Source organism: Protomyctophum parallelum, assembly GCF_964188405.1.
Source record: "Protomyctophum parallelum genome assembly, chromosome: 17".
Taxonomy (NCBI): Eukaryota; Metazoa; Chordata; class Actinopteri; order Myctophiformes; family Myctophidae; genus Protomyctophum; species Protomyctophum parallelum.
Genome location: NC_139719.1, coordinates 18,350,378 through 18,372,636, shown reverse-complemented (window position 1 = coordinate 18,372,636; position 22,259 = coordinate 18,350,378).

Sequence of the window (22,259 nt, the reverse complement as noted above, 5' to 3'; positions counted from 1 at the left end):
GAGATTTCTCCTGGTGCTTTTGAGTTAAACAGAGCTAGAATGTTTAAACAGTACTGCTTCGGATCATGTTAAAAGCACCATCGTCCCCGAGGTGGATTCGAACCAACAACCTCTTGGTTTACAGCCAAGCGCACTAGTCCACAGCGCCACACAAGGCTGTTGAGTGTTGAAGCAAAAGTGTGTGTATTGAATATGGATTCGGAGTCCCAGGGGCTTTACTATCTGAAGGCTAACATACAAAAGATCGCTTCAACAGTACAAAGAGGCAGATGTTACTGAGTGATGGTGTAGTAGGGGTTATTCAGCACAGAGAGTTCATGTTCAAATCCCACTCTTCCTAAAGTTTAATGCTAGAGTTATTGAGCTTCATTTACTGCTATTCTAGCAGTGGCTCACAGCCTCAGCCTCAGCCTCCTTTTAACCTCGTTTTTCATCATTTTTGACCATGGGCTATAGCCCATACCGTACGGCATACTATAGCACGCCGTTTTTCATCATTTTTGAGGATTTGAAAAAAATGAAAAAAAAACAAAACATGGGTTATAGCCCATCGTTTTTTTAATTTTTGAAAAAAAAAATTACCTCGTTTTTCATCATTTTTGACCATGGGCTATAGCCCATACCGTACGGCATACTATAGCACGCCGTTTTTCATCATTTTTGAGGATTTGAAAAAAAAGAAAAAAAAAAAAACATGGGTTATAGCCCATCGTTTTTTGAATTTTTGAAAAAAAAAATTACCTCGTTTTTCATCATCTTTGACCATGGGCTATAGCCCATACCGTACGGCATACTATAGCACGCCGTTTTTCATCATTTTTGAGGATTACAAAAAAAAAAACATGGGTTATAGCCCATCGTTTTTTGAATTTTTGATTTTTTTTTTTAGCTCACAGCCTCAGCCTGATGACCTCAAAAGTCTCATGTCTCCCCTGAGCCATAGGCAGTTGCTTTGGCTTAGTGGTTAAGATGTTGGCCTTCAGTGCAGGTGACCTGTGTTCGATTCCTGGGTGTTACACTCTGATGAACGTGATTCTATGTTCAACTCTTGATTCTTTCAACTTTACTATCTGAAGGCTAACATACAAAAGATCGCTTCAACAGTACAAAGAGGCAGATGTTACTGAGTGATGGTGTAGTAGGGGTTATTCCGCACAGAGAGTTCATTTTCAAATCCCACTCTTCCTAAAGTTTAATGCTAGTTATTGAGCTTCATTTACTGCTATTCTAGCAGTGGCTCACAGCCTCAGCCTCAGCCTGACTACCTCAAAACTCTAATTGTCGTAGTGGTTAAGATGTTGGCTTTCCACGTGGGAGACCAGGGTTCGATTCCCGGCTGTTACACTATCATACAAAAGAAGACCTCAACAGCGCTAAGAAACATCTGATTAATATGATGCTGTGTTATTTAAACTTTACGAACTGAAGGCTAACGAACAAAAGATCACTTCAAAATTACCAGGAGACTTTGCCTGAGAGTGTCTGTCTGATGGTGCAGTGGTCTAATCATCAGGCTTTCAGTACAGACATTCCATGTTCAAGGCCTGTTCCTCCCACAGCTCAATGCTGCAGTAATTTGAACTTTTCAAGGCTTGAATAAAAAATAAAAACTCAAAAGCACCAGGAGAAATCTCCTGAATGCCCCAAGGTGCCTTGGCTCAATGGTGTGGAGCGCTTGACCCGTTGCCTCTGCTACAGACAGTTGGCAGGTTCAAGTCCCATGTCATGACGTCAAGGTGCTGGGAAGGACCATCGGGAGACGGTGCTCTCTCCCCCTGTTTCCTGAGATGTAACGGTTGGGGCTTATGTCTGAAAGAACCCTGTCCAGCTAACCTTTTACCATGAAAATGTCGATTAAAAAAAAGGTGAAAATGATTAAACAAATATACTATAGTGTGTAGTTTTTTCATTGTCAAAAGTCAAGAAAATGACATTGCCATTGTCCAGGATTATAATCGGGCTCCAGTATGCAAATACACAGACTATCCTGTCAGATGATGTACCAAAATGCATTGCTATTTTATTTTTAAACGTTTGACCTAATTCTCATCTGTAAAACCTTACGTGGACAGGGTTCTTTCAAACATAACCCCCGACCGTTACATCTCAGGAAACAGGGGGAGAGAGCACCGTCTCCCGATGGTCCTTCCCAGCACCTTGACGTCATGACATGGGACTTGAACCTGCCAACTGTCTGTAGCAGAGGCAACGGGTCAAGCGCTCCACACCATTGAGCCAAGGCACCTTGGGGCATTCAGGAGATTTCTCCTGGTGCTTTTGAGTTAAACAGAGCTAGAATGTTTAAACAGTACTGCTTCGGATCATGTTAAAAGCACCATCGTCCCCGAGGTGGATTCGAACCAACAACCTCTTGGTTTACAGCCAAGCGCACTAGTCCACAGCGCCACACAAGGCTGTTGAGTGTTGAAGCAAAAGTGTGTGTATTGAATATGGATTCGGAGTCCCAGGGGCTTTACTATCTGAAGGCTAACATACAAAAGATCGCTTCAACAGTACAAAGAGGCAGATGTTACTGAGTGATGGTGTAGTAGGGGTTATTCAGCACAGAGAGTTCATGTTCAAATCCCACTCTTCCTAAAGTTTAATGCTAGAGTTATTGAGCTTCATTTACTGCTATTCTAGCAGTGGCTCACAGCCTCAGCCTCAGCCTCCTTTTAACCTCGTTTTTCATCATTTTTGACCATGGGCTATAGCCCATACCGTACGGCATACTATAGCACGCCGTTTTTCATCATTTTTGAGGATTTGAAAAAAATGAAAAAAAAAAAAAACATGGGTTATAGCCCATCGTTTTTTTAATTTTTGAAAAAAAAAATTACCTCGTTTTTCATCATTTTTGACCATGGGCTATAGCCCATACCGTACGGCATACTATAGCACGCCGTTTTTCATCATTTTTGAGGATTTGAAAAAAATGAAAAAAAAACAAAACATGGGTTATAGCCCATCGTTTTTTTAATTTTTGAAAAAAAAAATTACCTCGTTTTTCATCATTTTTGACCATGGGCTATAGCCCATACCGTACGGCATACTATAGCACGCCGTTTTTCATCATTTTTGAGGATTTGAAAAAAAAAAAACAAAAAAAAAAACATGGGTTATAGCCCATCGTTTTTTGAATTTTTGAAAAAAAAATTAACCTCGTTTTTCATCATTTTTGACCATGGGCTATAGCCCATACCGTACGGCATACTATAGCACGCCGTTTTTCATCATTTTTGAGGATTTGAAAAAAAAAAAAAAAAAAAAAAACATGGGTTATAGCCCATCGTTTTTAGAATTTTAGAATTTTTTTTAACCTCGTTTTTCATCATTTTTGACCATGGGCTATAGCCCATACCGTACGGCATACTATAGCACGCCGTTTTTCATCATTTTTGAGGATTTGAAAAAAAAAAAACAAAAAAAAAAACATGGGTTATAGCCCATCGTTTTTTTAATTTTTGAAAAAAAAAATTACCTCGTTTTTCATCATTTTTGACCATGGGCTATAGCCCATACCGTACGGCATACTATAGCACGCCGTTTTTCATCATTTTTGAGGATTTGAAAAAAATGAAAAAAAAACAAAACATGGGTTATAGCCCATCGTTTTTTTAATTTTTGAAAAAAAAAATTACCTCGTTTTTCATCATTTTTGACCATGGGCTATAGCCCATACCGTACGGCATACTATAGCACGCCGTTTTTCATCATTTTTGAGGATTTGAAAAAAAAAAAACAAAAAAAAAAACATGGGTTATAGCCCATCGTTTTTTGAATTTTTGAAAAAAAAATTAACCTCGTTTTTCATCATTTTTGACCATGGGCTATAGCCCATACCGTACGGCATACTATAGCACGCCGTTTTTCATCATTTTTGAGGATTTGAAAAAAAAAAAAAAAAAAAAAAACATGGGTTATAGCCCATCGTTTTTAGAATTTTAGAATTTTTTTTAACCTCGTTTTTCATCATTTTTGACCATGGGCTATAGCCCATACCGTACGGCATACTATAGCACGCCGTTTTTCATCATTTTTGAGGATTTGAAAAAAATGAAAAAAAAAAAAACATGGGTTATGGCCCATCGTTTTTTGAATTTTTGAAAAAAAAAATTACCTCGTTTTTCATCATTTTTGACCATGGGCTATAGCCCATACCGTACGGCATACTATAGCACGCCGTTTTTCATCATTTTTGAGGATTTGAAAAAAAAGAAAAAAAAAAAACATGGGTTATAGCCCATCGTTTTTTGAATTTTTGAAAAAAAGAATTACCTCGTTTTTCATCATTTTTGACCATGGGCTATAGCCCATACCGTACGGCATACTATAGCAAGCCGTTTTTCATCATTTTTGAGGATTTGAAAAAAATGAAAAAAAAAAAAACATGGGTTATAGCCCATCGTTTTTTGAATTTTTGAAAAAAAAAATTACCTCGTTTTTCATCATTTTTGACCATGGGCTATAGCCCATACCGTACGGCATACTATAGCACGCCGTTTTTCATCATTTTTGAGGATTTGAAAAAAAAAAAAAAAAAAAAAAACATGGGTTATAGCCCATCGTTTTTTGAATTTTTGATTATTTTTTTTAGCTCACAGCCTCAGCCTGATGACCTCAAAAGTCTCATGTCTCCCCTGAGCCATAGGCAGTTGCTTTGGCTTAGTGGTTAAGATGTTGGCCTTCAGTGCAGGTGACCTGTGTTCGATTCCTGGGTGTTACACTCTGATGAACGTGATTCTATGTTCAACTCTTGATTCTTTCAACTTTACTATCTGAAGGCTAACATACAAAAGATCGCTTCAACAGTACAAAGAGGCAGATGTTACTGAGTGATGGTGTAGTAGGGGTTATTCCGCACAGAGAGTTCATTTTCAAATCCCACTCTTCCTAAAGTTTAATGCTAGTTATTGAGCTTCATTTACTGCTATTCTAGCAGTGGCTCACAGCCTCAGCATCAGCCTGACTACCTCAAAACTCTAATTGTCGTAGTGGTTAAGATGTTGGCTTTCCACGTGGGAGACCAGGGTTCGATTCCCGGCTGTTACACTATCATACAAAAGAAGACCTCAACAGCGCTAAGAAACATCTGATTAATATGATGCTGTGTTATTTAAACTTTACCAACTGAAGGCTAACGAACAAAAGATCACTTCAAAATTACCAGGAGACTTTGCCTGAGAGTGTCTGTCTGATGGTGCAGTGGTCTAATCATCAGGCTTTCAGTACAGACATTCCATGTTCAAGGCCTGTTCCTCCCACAGCTCAATGCTGCAGTAATTTGAACTTTTCAAGGCTTGAATAAAAAATAAAAACTCAAAAGCTCAATGGTGTGGAGCGCTTGACCCGTTGCCTCTGCTACAGACAGTTGGCAGGTTCAAGTCCCATGTCATGACGTCAAGGTGCTGGGAAGGACCATCGGGAGACGGTGCTCTCTCCCCCTGTTTCCTGAGATGTAACGGTTGGGGCTTATGTCTGAAAGAACCCTGTCCAGCTAACCTTTTACCATGAAAATGTCGATTAAAAAAAAGGTGAAAATGATTAAACAAATATACTATAGTGTGTAGTTTTTTCATTGTCAAAAGTCAAGAAAATGACATTGCCATTGTCCAGGATTATAATCGGGCTCCAGTATGCAAATACACAGACTATCCTGTCAGATGATGTACCAAAATGCATTGCTATTTTATTTTTAAACGTTTGACCTAATTCTCATCTGTAAAACCTTACGTGGACAGGGTTCTTTCAAACATAACCCCCGACCGTTACATCTCAGGAAACAGGGGGAGAGAGCACCGTCTCCCGATGGTCCTTCCCAGCACCTTGACGTCATGACATGGGACTTGAACCTGCCAACTGTCTGTAGCAGAGGCAACGGGTCAAGCGCTCCACACCATTGAGCCAAGGCACCTTGGGGCATTCAGGAGATTTCTCCTGGTGCTTTTGAGTTAAACAGAGCTAGAATGTTTAAACAGTACTGCTTCGGATCATGTTAAAAGCACCATCGTCCCCGAGGTGGATTCGAACCAACAACCTCTTGGTTTACAGCCAAGCGCACTAGTCCACAGCGCCACACAAGGCTGTTGAGTGTTGAAGCAAAAGTGTGTGTATTGAATATGGATTCGGAGTCCCAGGGGCTTTACTATCTGAAGGCTAACATACAAAAGATCGCTTCAACAGTACAAAGAGGCAGATGTTACTGAGTGATGGTGTAGTAGGGGTTATTCAGCACAGAGAGTTCATGTTCAAATCCCACTCTTCCTAAAGTTTAATGCTAGAGTTATTGAGCTTCATTTACTGCTATTCTAGCAGTGGCTCACAGCCTCAGCCTCAGCCTCCTTTTAACCTCGTTTTTCATCATTTTTGACCATGGGCTATAGCCCATACCGTACGGCATACTATAGCACGCCGTTTTTCATCATTTTTGAGGATTTGAAAAAAATGAAAAAAAAACAAAACATGGGTTATAGCCCATCGTTTTTTTAATTTTTGAAAAAAAAAATTACCTCGTTTTTCATCATTTTTGACCATGGGCTATAGCCCATACCGTACGGCATACTATAGCACGCCGTTTTTCATCATTTTTGAGGATTTGAAAAAAAAAAAAAAAAAAAAAAAAACATGGGTTATAGCCCATCGTTTTTTGAATTTTTGAAAAAAAAATTAACCTCGTTTTTCATCATTTTTGACCATGGGCTATAGCCCATACCGTACGGCATACTATAGCACGCCGTTTTTCATCATTTTTGAGGATTTGAAAAAAAAAAAAAAAAAAAAAAACATGGGTTATAGCCCATCGTTTTTAGAATTTTAGAATTTTTTTTAACCTCGTTTTTCATCATTTTTGACCATGGGCTATAGCCCATACCGTACGGCATACTATAGCACGCCGTTTTTCATCATTTTTGAGGATTTGAAAAAAATGAAAAAAAAAAAAACATGGGTTATAGCCCATCGTTTTTTGAATTTTTGAAAAAAAAAAATTACCTCGTTTTTCATCATTTTTGACCATGGGCTATAGCCCATACCGTACGGCATACTATAGCACGCCGTTTTTCATCATTTTTGAGGATTTGAAAAAAAAGAAAAAAAAAAAACATGGGTTATAGCCCATCGTTTTTTGAATTTTTGAAAAAAAGAATTACCTCGTTTTTCATCATTTTTGACCATGGGCTATAGCCCATACCGTACGGCATACTATAGCAAGCCGTTTTTCATCATTTTTGAGGATTTGAAAAAAATGAAAAAAAAAAAAACATGGGTTATAGCCCATCGTTTTTTGAATTTTTGAAAAAAAAAATTACCTCGTTTTTCATCATTTTTGACCATGGGCTATAGCCCATACCGTACGGCATACTATAGCACGCCGTTTTTCATCATTTTTGAGGATTTGAAAAAAAAAACAAAAAAAAAAACATGGGTTATAGCCCATCGTTTTTTGAATTTTTGATTTTTTTTTTTAGCTCACAGCCTCAGCCTGATGACCTCAAAAGTCTCATGTCTCCCCTGAGCCATAGGCAGTTGCTTTGGCTTAGTGGTTAAGATGTTGGCCTTCAGTGCAGGTGACCTGTGTTCGATTCCTGGGTGTTACACTCTGATGAACGTGATTCTATGTTCAACTCTTGATTCTTTCAACTTTACTATCTGAAGGCTAACATACAAAAGATCGCTTCAACAGTACAAAGAGGCAGATGTTACTGAGTGATGGTGTAGTAGGGGTTATTCCGCACAGAGAGTTCATTTTCAAATCCCACTCTTCCTAAAGTTTAATGCTAGTTATTGAGCTTCATTTACTGCTATTCTAGCAGTGGCTCACAGCCTCAGCCTCAGCCTGACTACCTCAAAACTCTAATTGTCGTAGTGGTTAAGATGTTGGCTTTCCACGTGGGAGACCAGGGTTCGATTCCCGGCTGTTACACTATCATACAAAAGAAGACCTCAACAGCGCTAAGAAACATCTGATTAATATGATGCTGTGTTATTTAAACTTTACGAACTGAAGGCTAACGAACAAAAGATCACTTCAAAATTACCAGGAGACTTTGCCTGAGAGTGTCTGTCTGATGGTGCAGTGGTCTAATCATCAGGCTTTCAGTACAGACATTCCATGTTCAAGGCCTGTTCCTCCCACAGCTCAATGCTGCAGTAATTTGAACTTTTCAAGGCTTGAATAAAAAATAAAAACTCAAAAGCACCAGGAGAAATCTCCTGAATGCCCCAAGGTGCCTTGGCTCAATGGTGTGGAGCGCTTGACCCGTTGCCTCTGCTACAGACAGTTGGCAGGTTCAAGTCCCATGTCATGACGTCAAGGTGCTGGGAAGGACCATCGGGAGACGGTGCTCTCTCCCCCTGTTTCCTGAGATGTAACGGTTGGGGCTTATGTCTGAAAGAACCCTGTCCAGCTAACCTTTTACCATGAAAATGTCGATTAAAAAAAAGGTGAAAATGATTAAACAAATATACTATAGTGTGTAGTTTTTTCATTGTCAAAAGTCAAGAAAATGACATTGCCATTGTCCAGGATTATAATCGGGCTCCAGTATGCAAATACACAGACTATCCTGTCAGATGATGTACCAAAATGCATTGCTATTTTATTTTTAAACATTTGACCTAATTCTCATCTGTAAAACCTTACGTGGACAGGGTTCTTTCAAACATAAACCCCGACCGTTACATCTCAGGAAACAGGGGGAGAGAGCACCGTCTCCCGATGGTCCTTCCCAGCACCTTGACGTCATGACATGGGACTTGAACCTGCCAACTGTCTGTAGCAGAGGCAACGGGTCAAGCGCTCCACACCATTGAGCCAAGGCACCTTGGGGCATTCAGGAGATTTCTCCTGGTGCTTTTGAGTTAAACAGAGCTAGAATGTTTAAACAGTACTGCTTCGGATCATGTTAAAAGCACCATCGTCCCCAAGGTGGATTCGAACCAACAACCTCTTGGTTTACAGCCAAGCGCACTAGTCCACAGCGCCACACAAGGCTGTTGAGTGTTGAAGCAAAAGTGTGTGTATTGAATATGGATTCGGAGTCCCAGGGGCTTTACTATCTGAAGGCTAACATACAAAAGATCGCTTCAACAGTACAAAGAGGCAGATGTTACTGAGTGATGGTGTAGTAGGGGTTATTCAGCACAGAGAGTTCATGTTCAAATCCCACTCTTCCTAAAGTTTAATGCTAGAGTTATTGAGCTTCATTTACTGCTATTCTAGCAGTGGCTCACAGCCTCAGCCTCAGCCTCCTTTTAACCTCGTTTTTCATCATTTTTGACCATGGGCTATAGCCCATACCGTACGGCATACTATAGCACGCCGTTTTTCATCATTTTTGAGGATTTGAAAAAAATGAAAAAAAAACAAAACATGGGTTATAGCCCATCGTTTTTTTAATTTTTGAAAAAAAAAATTACCTCGTTTTTCATCATTTTTGACCATGGGCTATAGCCCATACCGTACGGCATACTATAGCACGCCGTTTTTCATCATTTTTGAGGATTTGAAAAAAAAAAAAAAAAAAAAAAAAACATGGGTTATAGCCCATCGTTTTTTGAATTTTTGAAAAAAAAATTAACCTCGTTTTTCATCATTTTTGACCATGGGCTATAGCCCATACCGTACGGCATACTATAGCACGCCGTTTTTCATCATTTTTGAGGATTTGAAAAAAAAAAAAAAAAAAAAAAACATGGGTTATAGCCCATCGTTTTTAGAATTTTAGAATTTTTTTTAACCTCGTTTTTCATCATTTTTGACCATGGGCTATAGCCCATACCGTACGGCATACTATAGCACGCCGTTTTTCATCATTTTTGAGGATTTGAAAAAAATGAAAAAAAAAAAAACATGGGTTATAGCCCATCGTTTTTTGAATTTTTGAAAAAAAAAAATTACCTCGTTTTTCATCATTTTTGACCATGGGCTATAGCCCATACCGTACGGCATACTATAGCACGCCGTTTTTCATCATTTTTGAGGATTTGAAAAAAAAGAAAAAAAAAAAACATGGGTTATAGCCCATCGTTTTTTGAATTTTTGAAAAAAAGAATTACCTCGTTTTTCATCATTTTTGACCATGGGCTATAGCCCATACCGTACGGCATACTATAGCAAGCCGTTTTTCATCATTTTTGAGGATTTGAAAAAAATGAAAAAAAAAAAACATGGGTTATAGCCCATCGTTTTTTGAATTTTTGAAAAAAAAAATTACCTCGTTTTTCATCATTTTTGACCATGGGCTATAGCCCATACCGTACGGCATACTATAGCACGCCGTTTTTCATCATTTTTGAGGATTTGAAAAAAAAAACAAAAAAAAAAACATGGGTTATAGCCCATCGTTTTTTGAATTTTTGATTTTTTTTTTTAGCTCACAGCCTCAGCCTGATGACCTCAAAAGTCTCATGTCTCCCCTGAGCCATAGGCAGTTGCTTTGGCTTAGTGGTTAAGATGTTGGCCTTCAGTGCAGGTGACCTGTGTTCGATTCCTGGGTGTTACACTCTGATGAACGTGATTCTATGTTCAACTCTTGATTCTTTCAACTTTACTATCTGAAGGCTAACATACAAAAGATCGCTCCAACAGTACAAAGAGGCAGATGTTACTGAGTGATGGTGTAGTAGGGGTTATTCCGCACAGAGAGTTCATTTTCAAATCCCACTCTTCCTAAAGTTTAATGCTAGTTATTGAGCTTCATTTACTGCTATTCTAGCAGTGGCTCACAGCCTCAGCCTCAGCCTGACTACCTCAAAACTCTAATTGTCGTAGTGGTTAAGATGTTGGCTTTCCACGTGGGAGACCAGGGTTCGATTCCCGGCTGTTACACTATCATACAAAAGAAGACCTCAACAGCGCTAAGAAACATCTGATTAATATGATGCTGTGTTATTTAAACTTTACGAACTGAAGGCTAACGAACAAAAGATCACTTCAAAATTACCAGGAGACTTTGCCTGAGAGTGTCTGTCTGATGGTGCAGTGGTCTAATCATCAGGCTTTCAGTACAGACATTCCATGTTCAAGGCCTGTTCCTCCCACAGCTCAATGCTGCAGTAATTTGAACTTTTCAAGGCTTGAATAAAAAATAAAAACTCAAAAGCACCAGGAGAAATCTCCTGAATGCCCCAAGGTGCCTTGGCTCAATGGTGTGGAGCGCTTGACCCGTTGCCTCTGCTACAGACAGTTGGCAGGTTCAAGTCCCATGTCATGACGTCAAGGTGCTGGGAAGGACCATCGGGAGACGGTGCTCTCTCCCCCTGTTTCCTGAGATGTAACGGTTGGGGCTTATGTCTGAAAGAACCCTGTCCAGCTAACCTTTTACCATGAAAATGTCGATTAAAAAAAAGGTGAAAATGATTAAACAAATATACTATAGTGTGTAGTTTTTTCATTGTCAAAAGTCAAGAAAATGACATTGCCATTGTCCAGGATTATAATCGGGCTCCAGTATGCAAATACACAGACTATCCTGTCAGATGATGTACCAAAATGCATTGCTATTTTATTTTTAAACGTTTGACCTAATTCTCATCTGTAAAACCTTACGTGGACAGGGTTCTTTCAAACATAACCCCCGACCGTTACATCTCAGGAAACAGGGGGAGAGAGCACCGTCTCCCGATGGTCCTTCCCAGCACCTTGACGTCATGACATGGGACTTGAACCTGCCAACTGTCTGTAGCAGAGGCAACGGGTCAAGCGCTCCACACCATTGAGCCAAGGCACCTTGGGGCATTCAGGAGATTTCTCCTGGTGCTTTTGAGTTAAACAGAGCTAGAATGTTTAAACAGTACTGCTTCGGATCATGTTAAAAGCACCATCGTCCCCGAGGTGGATTCGAACCAACAACCTCTTGGTTTACAGCCAAGCGCACTAGTCCACAGCGCCACACAAGGCTGTTGAGTGTTGAAGCAAAAGTGTGTGTATTGAATATGGATTCGGAGTCCCAGGGGCTTTACTATCTGAAGGCTAACATACAAAAGATCGCTTCAACAGTACAAAGAGGCAGATGTTACTGAGTGATGGTGTAGTAGGGGTTATTCAGCACAGAGAGTTCATGTTCAAATCCCACTCTTCCTAAAGTTTAATGCTAGAGTTATTGAGCTTCATTTACTGCTATTCTAGCAGTGGCTCACAGCCTCAGCCTCAGCCTCCTTTTAACCTCGTTTTTCATCATTTTTGACCATGGGCTATAGCCCATACCGTACGGCATACTATAGCACGCCGTTTTTCATCATTTTTGAGGATTTGAAAAAAATGAAAAAAAAACAAAACATGGGTTATAGCCCATCGTTTTTTTAATTTTTGAAAAAAAAAATTACCTCGTTTTTCATCATTTTTGACCATGGGCTATAGCCCATACCGTACGGCATACTATAGCACGCCGTTTTTCATCATTTTTGAGGATTTGAAAAAAAAAAAAAAAAAAAAAAAACATGGGTTATAGCCCATCGTTTTTTGAATTTTTGAAAAAAAAATTAACCTCGTTTTTCATCATTTTTGACCATGGGCTATAGCCCATACCGTACGGCATACTATAGCACGCCGTTTTTCATCATTTTTGAGGATTTGAAAAAAAAAAAAAAAAAAAAAAACATGGGTTATAGCCCATCGTTTTTAGAATTTTAGAATTTTTTTTTAACCTCGTTTTTCATCATTTTTGACCATGGGCTATAGCCCATACCGTACGGCATACTATAGCACGCCGTTTTTCATCATTTTTGAGGATTTGAAAAAAATGAAGAAAAAAAAAAACATGGGTTATAGCCGATCGTTTTTTGAATTTTTGAAAAAAAAAATTACCTCGTTTTTCATCATTTTTGACCATGGGCTATAGCCCATACCGTACGGCATACTATAGCACGCCGTTTTTCATCATTTTTGAGGATTTGAAAAAAATGAAAAAAAAAAAAACATGGGTTATAGCCCATCGTTTTTTGAATTTTTGAAAAAAAGAATTACCTCGTTTTTCATCATTTTTGACCATGGGCTATAGCCCATACCGTACGGCATACTATAGCACGCCGTTTTTCATCATTTTTGAGGATTTGAAAAAAAAAAAAAAAAAAAAAACATGGGTTATAGCCCATCGTTTTTTGAATTTTTGATTTTTTTTTTTAGCTCACAGCCTCAGCCTGATGACCTCAAAAGTCTCATGTCTCCCCTGAGCCATAGGCAGTTGCTTTGGCTTAGTGGTTAAGATGTTGGCCTTCAGTGCAGGTGACCTGTGTTCGATTCCTGGGTGTTACACTCTGATGAACGTGATTCTATGTTCAACTCTTGATTCTTTCAACTTTACTATCTGAAGGCTAACATACAAAAGATCGCTCCAACAGTACAAAGAGGCAGATGTTACTGAGTGATGGTGTAGTAGGGGTTATTCCGCACAGAGAGTTCATTTTCAAATCCCACTCTTCCTAAAGTTTAATGCTAGTTATTGAGCTTCATTTACTGCTATTCTAGCAGTGGCTCACAGCCTCAGCCTCAGCCTGACTACCTCAAAACTCTAATTGTCGTAGTGGTTAAGATGTTGGCTTTCCACGTGGGAGACCAGGGTTCGATTCCCGGCTGTTACACTATCATACAAAAGAAGACCTCAACAGCGCTAAGAAACATCTGATTAATATGATGCTGTGTTATTTAAACTTTACGAACTGAAGGCTAACGAACAAAAGATCACTTCAAAATTACCAGGAGACTTTGCCTGAGAGTGTCTGTCTGATGGTGCAGTGGTCTAATCATCAGGCTTTCAGTACAGACATTCCATGTTCAAGGCCTGTTCCTCCCACAGCTCAATGCTGCAGTAATTTGAACTTTTCAAGGCTTGAATAAAAAATAAAAACTCAAAAGCACCAGGAGAAATCTCCTGAATGCCCCAAGGTGCCTTGGCTCAATGGTGTGGAGCGCTTGACCCGTTGCCTCTGCTACAGACAGTTGGCAGGTTCAAGTCCCATGTCATGACGTCAAGGTGCTGGGAAGGACCATCGGGAGACGGTGCTCTCTCCCCCTGTTTCCTGAGATGTAACGGTTGGGGCTTATGTCTGAAAGAACCCTGTCCAGCTAACCTTTTACCATGAAAATGTCGATTAAAAAAAAGGTGAAAATGATTAAACAAATATACTATAGTGTGTAGTTTTTTCATTGTCAAAAGTCAAGAAAATGACATTGCCATTGTCCAGGATTATAATCGGGCTCCAGTATGCAAATACACAGACTATCCTGTCAGATGATGTACCAAAATGCATTGCTATTTTATTTTTAAACGTTTGACCTAATTCTCATCTGTAAAACCTTACGTGGACAGGGTTCTTTCAAACATAACCCCCGACCGTTACATCTCAGGAAACAGGGGGAGAGAGCACCGTCTCCCGATGGTCCTTCCCAGCACCTTGACGTCATGACATGGGACTTGAACCTGCCAACTGTCTGTAGCAGAGGCAACGGGTCAAGCGCTCCACACCATTGAGCCAAGGCACCTTGGGGCATTCAGGAGATTTCTCCTGGTGCTTTTGAGTTAAACAGAGCTAGAATGTTTAAACAGTACTGCTTCGGATCATGTTAAAAGCACCATCGTCCCCGAGGTGGATTCGAACCAACAACCTCTTGGTTTACAGCCAAGCGCACTAGTCCACAGCGCCACACAAGGCTGTTGAGTGTTGAAGCAAAAGTGTGTGTATTGAATATGGATTCGGAGTCCCAGGGGCTTTACTATCTGAAGGCTAACATACAAAAGATCGCTTCAACAGTACAAAGAGGCAGATGTTACTGAGTGATGGTGTAGTAGGGGTTATTCAGCACAGAGAGTTCATGTTCAAATCCCACTCTTCCTAAAGTTTAATGCTAGAGTTATTGAGCTTCATTTACTGCTATTCTAGCAGTGGCTCACAGCCTCAGCCTCAGCCTCCTTTTAACCTCGTTTTTCATCATTTTTGACCATGGGCTATAGCCCATACCGTACGGCATACTATAGCACGCCGTTTTTCATCATTTTTGAGGATTTGAAAAAAATGAAAAAAAAACAAAACATGGGTTATAGCCCATCGTTTTTTTAATTTTTGAAAAAAAAAATTACCTCGTTTTTCATCATTTTTGACCATGGGCTATAGCCCATACCGTACGGCATACTATAGCACGCCGTTTTTCATCATTTTTGAGGATTTGAAAAAAAAAAAAAAAAAAAAAAAACATGGGTTATAGCCCATCGTTTTTTGAATTTTTGAAAAAAAAATTAACCTCGTTTTTCATCATTTTTGACCATGGGCTATAGCCCATACCGTACGGCATACTATAGCACGCCGTTTTTCATCATTTTTGAGGATTTGAAAAAAAAAAAAAAAAAAAAAAACATGGGTTATAGCCCATCGTTTTTAGAATTTTAGAATTTTTTTTTAACCTCGTTTTTCATCATTTTTGACCATGGGCTATAGCCCATACCGTACGGCATACTATAGCACGCCGTTTTTCATCATTTTTGAGGATTTGAAAAAAATGAAGAAAAAAAAAAACATGGGTTATAGCCCATCGTTTTTTGAATTTTTGAAAAAAAAAAATTACCTCGTTTTTCATCATTTTTGACCATGGGCTATAGCCCATACCGTACGGCATACTATAGCACGCCGTTTTTCATCATTTTTGAGGATTTGAAAAAAATGAAAAAAAAAAAAACATGGGTTATAGCCCATCGTTTTTTGAATTTTTGAAAAAAAGAATTACCTCGTTTTTCATCATTTTTGACCATGGGCTATAGCCCATACCGTACGGCATACTATAGCACGCCGTTTTTCATCATTTTTGAGGATTTGAAAAAAAAAACAAAAAAAAAAACATGGGTTATAGCCCATCGTTTTTTGAATTTTTGATTTTTTTTTTTAGCTCACAGCCTCAGCCTGATGACCTCAAAAGTCTCATGTCTCCCCTGAGCCATAGGCAGTTGCTTTGGCTTAGTGGTTAAGATGTTACACTCTGATGAACGTGATTCTATGTTCAACTCTTGATTCTTTCAACTTTACTATCTGAAGGCTAACATACAAAAGATCGCTTCAACAGTACAAAGAGGCAGATGTTACTGAGTGATGGTGTAGTAGGGGTTATTCCGCACAGAGAGTTCATTTTCAAATCCCACTCTTCCTAAAGTTTAATGCTAGTTATTGAGCTTCATTTACTGCTATTCTAGCAGTGGCTCACAGCCTCAGCCTCAGCCTGACTACCTCAAAACTCTAATTGTCGTAGTGGTTAAGATGTTGGCTTTCCACGTGGGAGACCAGGGTTCGATTCCCGGCTGTTACACTATCATACAAAAGAAGACCTCAACAGCGCTAAGAAACATCTGATTAATATGATGCTGTGTTATTTAAACTTTACGAACTGAAGGCTAACGAACAAAAGATCACTTCAAAATTACCAGGAGACTTTGCCTGAGAGTGTCTGTCTGATGGTGCAGTGGTCTAATCATCAGGCTTTCAGTACAGACATTCCATGTTCAAGGCCTGTTCCTCCCACAGCTCAATGCTGCAGTAATTTGAACTTTTCAAGGCTTGAATAAAAAATAAAAACTCAAAAGCACCAGGAGAAATCTCCTGAATGCCCCAAGGTGCCTTGGCTCAATGGTGTGGAGCGCTTGACCCGTTGCCTCTGCTACAGACAGTTGGCAGGTTCAAGTCCCATGTCATGACGTCAAGGTGCTGGGAAGGACCATCGGGAGACGGTGCTCTCTCCCCCTGTTTCCTGAGATGTAACGGTTGGGGCTTATGTCTGAAAGAACCCTGTCCAGCTAACCTTTTACCATGAAAATGTCGATTAAAAAAAAGGTGAAAATGATTAAACAAATATACTATAGTGTGTAGTTTTTTCATTGTCAAAAGTCAAGAAAATGACATTGCCATTGTCCAGGATTATAATCGGGCTCCAGTATGCAAATACACAGACTATCCTGTCAGATGATGTACCAAAATGCATTGCTATTTTATTTTTAAACATTTGACCTAATTCTCATCTGTAAAACCTTACGTGGACAGGGTTCTTTCAAACATAACCCCCGACCGTTACATCTCAGGAAACAGGGGGAGAGAGCACCGTCTCCCGATGGTCCTTCCCAGCACCTTGACGTCATGACATGGGACTTGAACCTGCCAACTGTCTGTAGCAGAGGCAACGGGTCAAGCGCTCCACACCATTGAGCCAAGGCACCTTGGGGCATTCAGGAGATTTCTCCTGGTGCTTTTGAGTTAAACAGAGCTAGAATGTTTAAACAGTACTGCTTCGGATCATGTTAAAAGCACCATCGTCCCCGAGGTGGATTCGAACCAACAACCTCTTGGTTTACAGCCAAGCGCACTAGTCCACAGCGCCACACAAGGCTGTTGAGTGTTGAAGCAAAAGTGTGTGTATTGAATATGGATTCGGAGTCCCAGGGGCTTTACTATCTGAAGGCTAACATACAAAAGATCGCTTCAACAGTACAAAGAGGCAGATGTTACTGAGTGATGGTGTAGTAGGGGTTATTCAGCACAGAGAGTTCATGTTCAAATCCCACTCTTCCTAAAGTTTAATGCTAGAGTTATTGAGCTTCATTTACTGCTATTCTAGCAGTGGCTCACAGCCTCAGCCTCAGCCTCCTTTTAACCTCGTTTTTCATCATTTTTGACCATGGGCTATAGCCCATACCGTACGGCATACTATAGCACGCCGTTTTTCATCATTTTTGAGGATTTGAAAAAAATGAAAAAAAAACAAAACATGGGTTATAGCCCATCGTTTTTTTAATTTTTGAAAAAAAAAATTACCTCGTTTTTCATCATTTTTGACCATGGGCTATAGCCCATACCGTACGGCATACTATAGCACGCCGTTTTTCATCATTTTTGAGGATTTGAAAAAAAAAAAAAAAAAAAAAAAACATGGGTTATAGCCCATCGTTTTTTGAATTTTTGAAAAAAAAATTAACCTCGTTTTTCATCATTTTTGACCATGGGCTATAGCCCATACCGTACGGCATACTATAGCACGCCGTTTTTCATCATTTTTGAGGATTTGAAAAAAAAAAAAAAAAAAAAAAACATGGGTTATAGCCCATCGTTTTTAGAATTTTAGAATTTTTTTTTAACCTCGTTTTTCATCATTTTTGACCATGGGCTATAGCCCATACCGTACGGCATACTATAGCACGCCGTTTTTCATCATTTTTGAGGATTTGAAAAAAATGAAGAAAAAAAAAAACATGGGTTATAGCCCATCGTTTTTTGAATTTTTGAAAAAAAAAAATTACCTCGTTTTTCATCATTTTTGACCATGGGCTATAGCCCATACCGTACGGCATACTATAGCACGCCGTTTTTCATCATTTTTGAGGATTTGAAAAAAATGAAAAAAAAAAAAACATGGGTTATAGCCCATCGTTTTTTGAATTTTTGAAAAAAAGAATTACCTCGTTTTTCATCATTTTTGACCATGGGCTATAGCCCATACCGTACGGCATACTATAGCACGCCGTTTTTCATCATTTTTGAGGATTTGAAAAAAAAAACAAAAAAAAAAACATGGGTTATAGCCCATCGTTTTTTGAATTTTTGATTTTTTTTTTTAGCTCACAGCCTCAGCCTGATGACCTCAAAAGTCTCATGTCTCCCCTGAGCCATAGGCAGTTGCTTTGGCTTAGTGGTTAAGATGTTGGCCTTCAGTGCAGGTGACCTGTGTTCGATTCCTGGGTGTTACACTCTGATGAACGTGATTCTATGTTCAACTCTTGATTCTTTCAACTTTACTATCTGAAGGCTAACATACAAAAGATCGCTTCAACAGTACAAAGAGGCAGATGTTACTGAGTGATGGTGTAGTAGGGGTTATTCCGCACAGAGAGTTCATTTTCAAATCCCACTCTTCCTAAAGTTTAATGCTAGTTATTGAGCTTCATTTACTGCTATTCTAGCAGTGGCTCACAGCCTCAGCCTCAGCCTGACTACCTCAAAACTCTAATTGTCGTAGTGGTTAAGATGTTGGCTTTCCACGTGGGAGACCAGGGTTCGATTCCCGGCTGTTACACTATCATACAAAAGAAGACCTCAACAGCGCTAAGAAACATCTGATTAATATGATGCTGTGTTATTTAAACTTTACGAACTGAAGGCTAACGAACAAAAGATCACTTCAAAATTACCAGGAGACTTTGCCTGAGAGTGTCTGTCTGATGGTGCAGTGGTCTAATCATCAGGCTTTCAGTACAGACATTCCATGTTCAAGGCCTGTTCCTCCCACAGCTCAATGCTGCAGTAATTTGAACTTTTCAAGGCTTGAATAAAAAATAAAAACTCAAAAGCACCAGGAGAAATCTCCTGAATGCCCCAAGGTGCCTTGGCTCAATGGTGTGGAGCGCTTGACCCGTTGCCTCTGCTACAGACAGTTGGCAGGTTCAAGTCCCATGTCATGACGTCAAGGTGCTGGGAAGGACCATCGGGAGACGGTGCTCTCTCCCCCTGTTTCCTGAGATGTAACGGTTGGGGCTTATGTCTGAAAGAACCCTGTCCAGCTAACCTTTTACCATGAAAATGTCGATTAAAAAAAAGGTGAAAATGATTAAACAAATATACTATAGTGTGTAGTTTTTTCATTGTCAAAAGTCAAGAAAATGACATTGCCATTGTCCAGGATTATAATCGGGCTCCAGTATGCAAATACACAGACTATCCTGTCAGATGATGTACCAAAATGCATTGCTATTTTATTTTTAAACATTTGACCTAATTCTCATCTGTAAAACCTTACGTGGACAGGGTTCTTTCAAACATAACCCCCGACCGTTACATCTCAGGAAACAGGGGGAGAGAGCACCGTCTCCCGATGGTCCTTCCCAGCACCTTGACGTCATGACATGGGACTTGAACCTGCCAACTGTCTGTAGCAGAGGCAACGGGTCAAGCGCTCCACACCATTGAGCCAAGGCACCTTGGGGCATTCAGGAGATTTCTCCTGGTGCTCCTGGTGCTTTTGAGTTAAACAGAGCTAGAATGTTTAAACAGTACTGCTTCGGATCATGTTAAAAGCACCATCGTCCCCGAGGTGGATTCGAACCAACAACCTCTTGGTTTACAGCCAAGCGCACTAGTCCACAGCGCCACACAAGGCTGTTGAGTGTTGAAGCAAAAGTGTGTGTATTGAATATGGATTCGGAGTCCCAGGGGCTTTACTATCTGAAGGCTAACATACAAAAGATCGCTTCAACAGTACAAAGAGGCAGATGTTACTGAGTGATGGTGTAGTAGGGGTTATTCAGCACAGAGAGTTCATGTTTAAATCCCACTCTTCCTAAAGTTTAATGCTAGAGTTATTGAGCTTCATTTACTGCTATTCTAGCAGTGGCTCACAGCCTCAGCCTCAGCCTCCTTTTAACCTCGTTTTTCATCATTTTTGAACATGGGCTATAGCCCATACCGTACGGCATACTATAGCACGCCGTTTTTCATCATTTTTGAGGATTTGAAAAAAATGAAAAAAAAACAAAAAAAACATGGGTTATAGCCCATCGTTTTTTGAAATTTTGAAAAAAAAAAAAAACTCGCTTTTTCATCATTTTTTAACATGGGCTATAGCCCATACCGTACGGCATACTATAGCACGCCGTTTTTCATCGTTTTTGAGGATTTGAAAAAAATGAAAAAAAAAAAAACATGGGTTATAGCCCATCGTTTTTTGAAATTTTGGAAAAAAAAATAACCTCGTTTTTCTTCATTTTTGAACATGGGCTATAGCCCATACCGTATGGCATACTATAGCACGCCGTTTTTCATCATTTTTGAGGATTTGAAAAAAATGAAAAAAAAAAAAAAACATGGGTTATAGCCCATCGTTTTTTGAAATTTTGAAGAAAAAAAAAAGAACTCGTTTTTCATCATTTTTGAACATGGGCTATAGCCCATACCATACGGCATACTATAGCACGCCGTTTTTCATCGTTTTTGAGGATTTGAAAAAAAAACAAAAAAAAAACATGGGTTATAGCCCATCGTTTTTTGAAAATTTGAAAAAAAAAATAACCTCGTTTTTCATCATTTTTGAACATGGGCTATAGCCCATACCGTACGGCATACTATAGCACGCCGTTTTTCATCATTTTTGAGGATTTGAAAAAAATGAAAAAAAACAAAACATGGGTTATAGCCCATCGTTTTTTGATTTTTTTTATTGTATAGCAGTGGCTCACAGCCTCAGCCTGATGACCTCAAAAGTCTCATATCTCCCCTGAGCCATAGGCAGTTGCTTTGGCTTAGTGGTTAAGATGTTGTCCTTCAGTGCAGGTGACCTGTGTTCGATTCCTGGGTGTTACACTCTGATGAACGTGATTCTATGTTCAACTCTTGATTCTTTCAACTTTACTATCTGAAGGCTAACATACACAAGATCGCTTCAACAGTACAAAGAGGCAGATGTTACTGAGTGATGGTGTAGTAGGGGTTATTCCGCACAGAGAGTTCATTTTCAAATCCCACTCTTCCTAAAGTTTAATTCTAGTTATTGAGCTTCATTTACTGCTATTCTAGCAGTGGCTCACAGCCTCAGCCTCAGCCTCAGCCTGATTACCTCAAAACTCTAATTGTCGTAGTGGTTAAGATGTTGGCTTTCCACGTGGGAGACCAGGGTTCGATTCCCGGCTGTTACACTATCATATAAAAGAAGACCTCAACAGCGCTAAGAAACATCTGATTAACATGATTCTGTGTTATTTAAACTTTACTAACTGAAGGCTAACGAACAAAAGATCACTTCAAAATGACCAGGAGACTTTGCCTGAGAGTGTCTGACTGATGGTGCAATGGTCTAATCATCAGGCTTTCAGTACAGACATTCCATGTTCAAGTCCTGTTCCTCCTACAGCTCAATGCTGCAGTAATTTGAACTTTTCAAGGCTTGAATGAAAAATAAAAACTCAAAAGCACCAGGAGACATCTGCTGAATGCCCAAAGGTGCCTTGGCGTAATGGTGTGGAGCACTTGACCCGTTGCCTCTGCTACAGGCAGTTGGCAGGTTCAAGTCCCATGTCATGACATCAAGGTGCTGGAGGACCATCGGGAGAGGGTGCTCTCTCCCCCTGTTTCCTGAGATGTAATGGTTGGGGCTTATGTCTGAAAGAACCCTGTCCAGCTAACCTTTTACCATGAAAATGTCCAATTTAACATACTCTTACCACCTCTCAGTTTGCCCTTTTCCAACTGGCCTGGAAGCCAGACATAAAAGAGGGACTTTCCAACCAAGTTTTGGCCCAGTATGC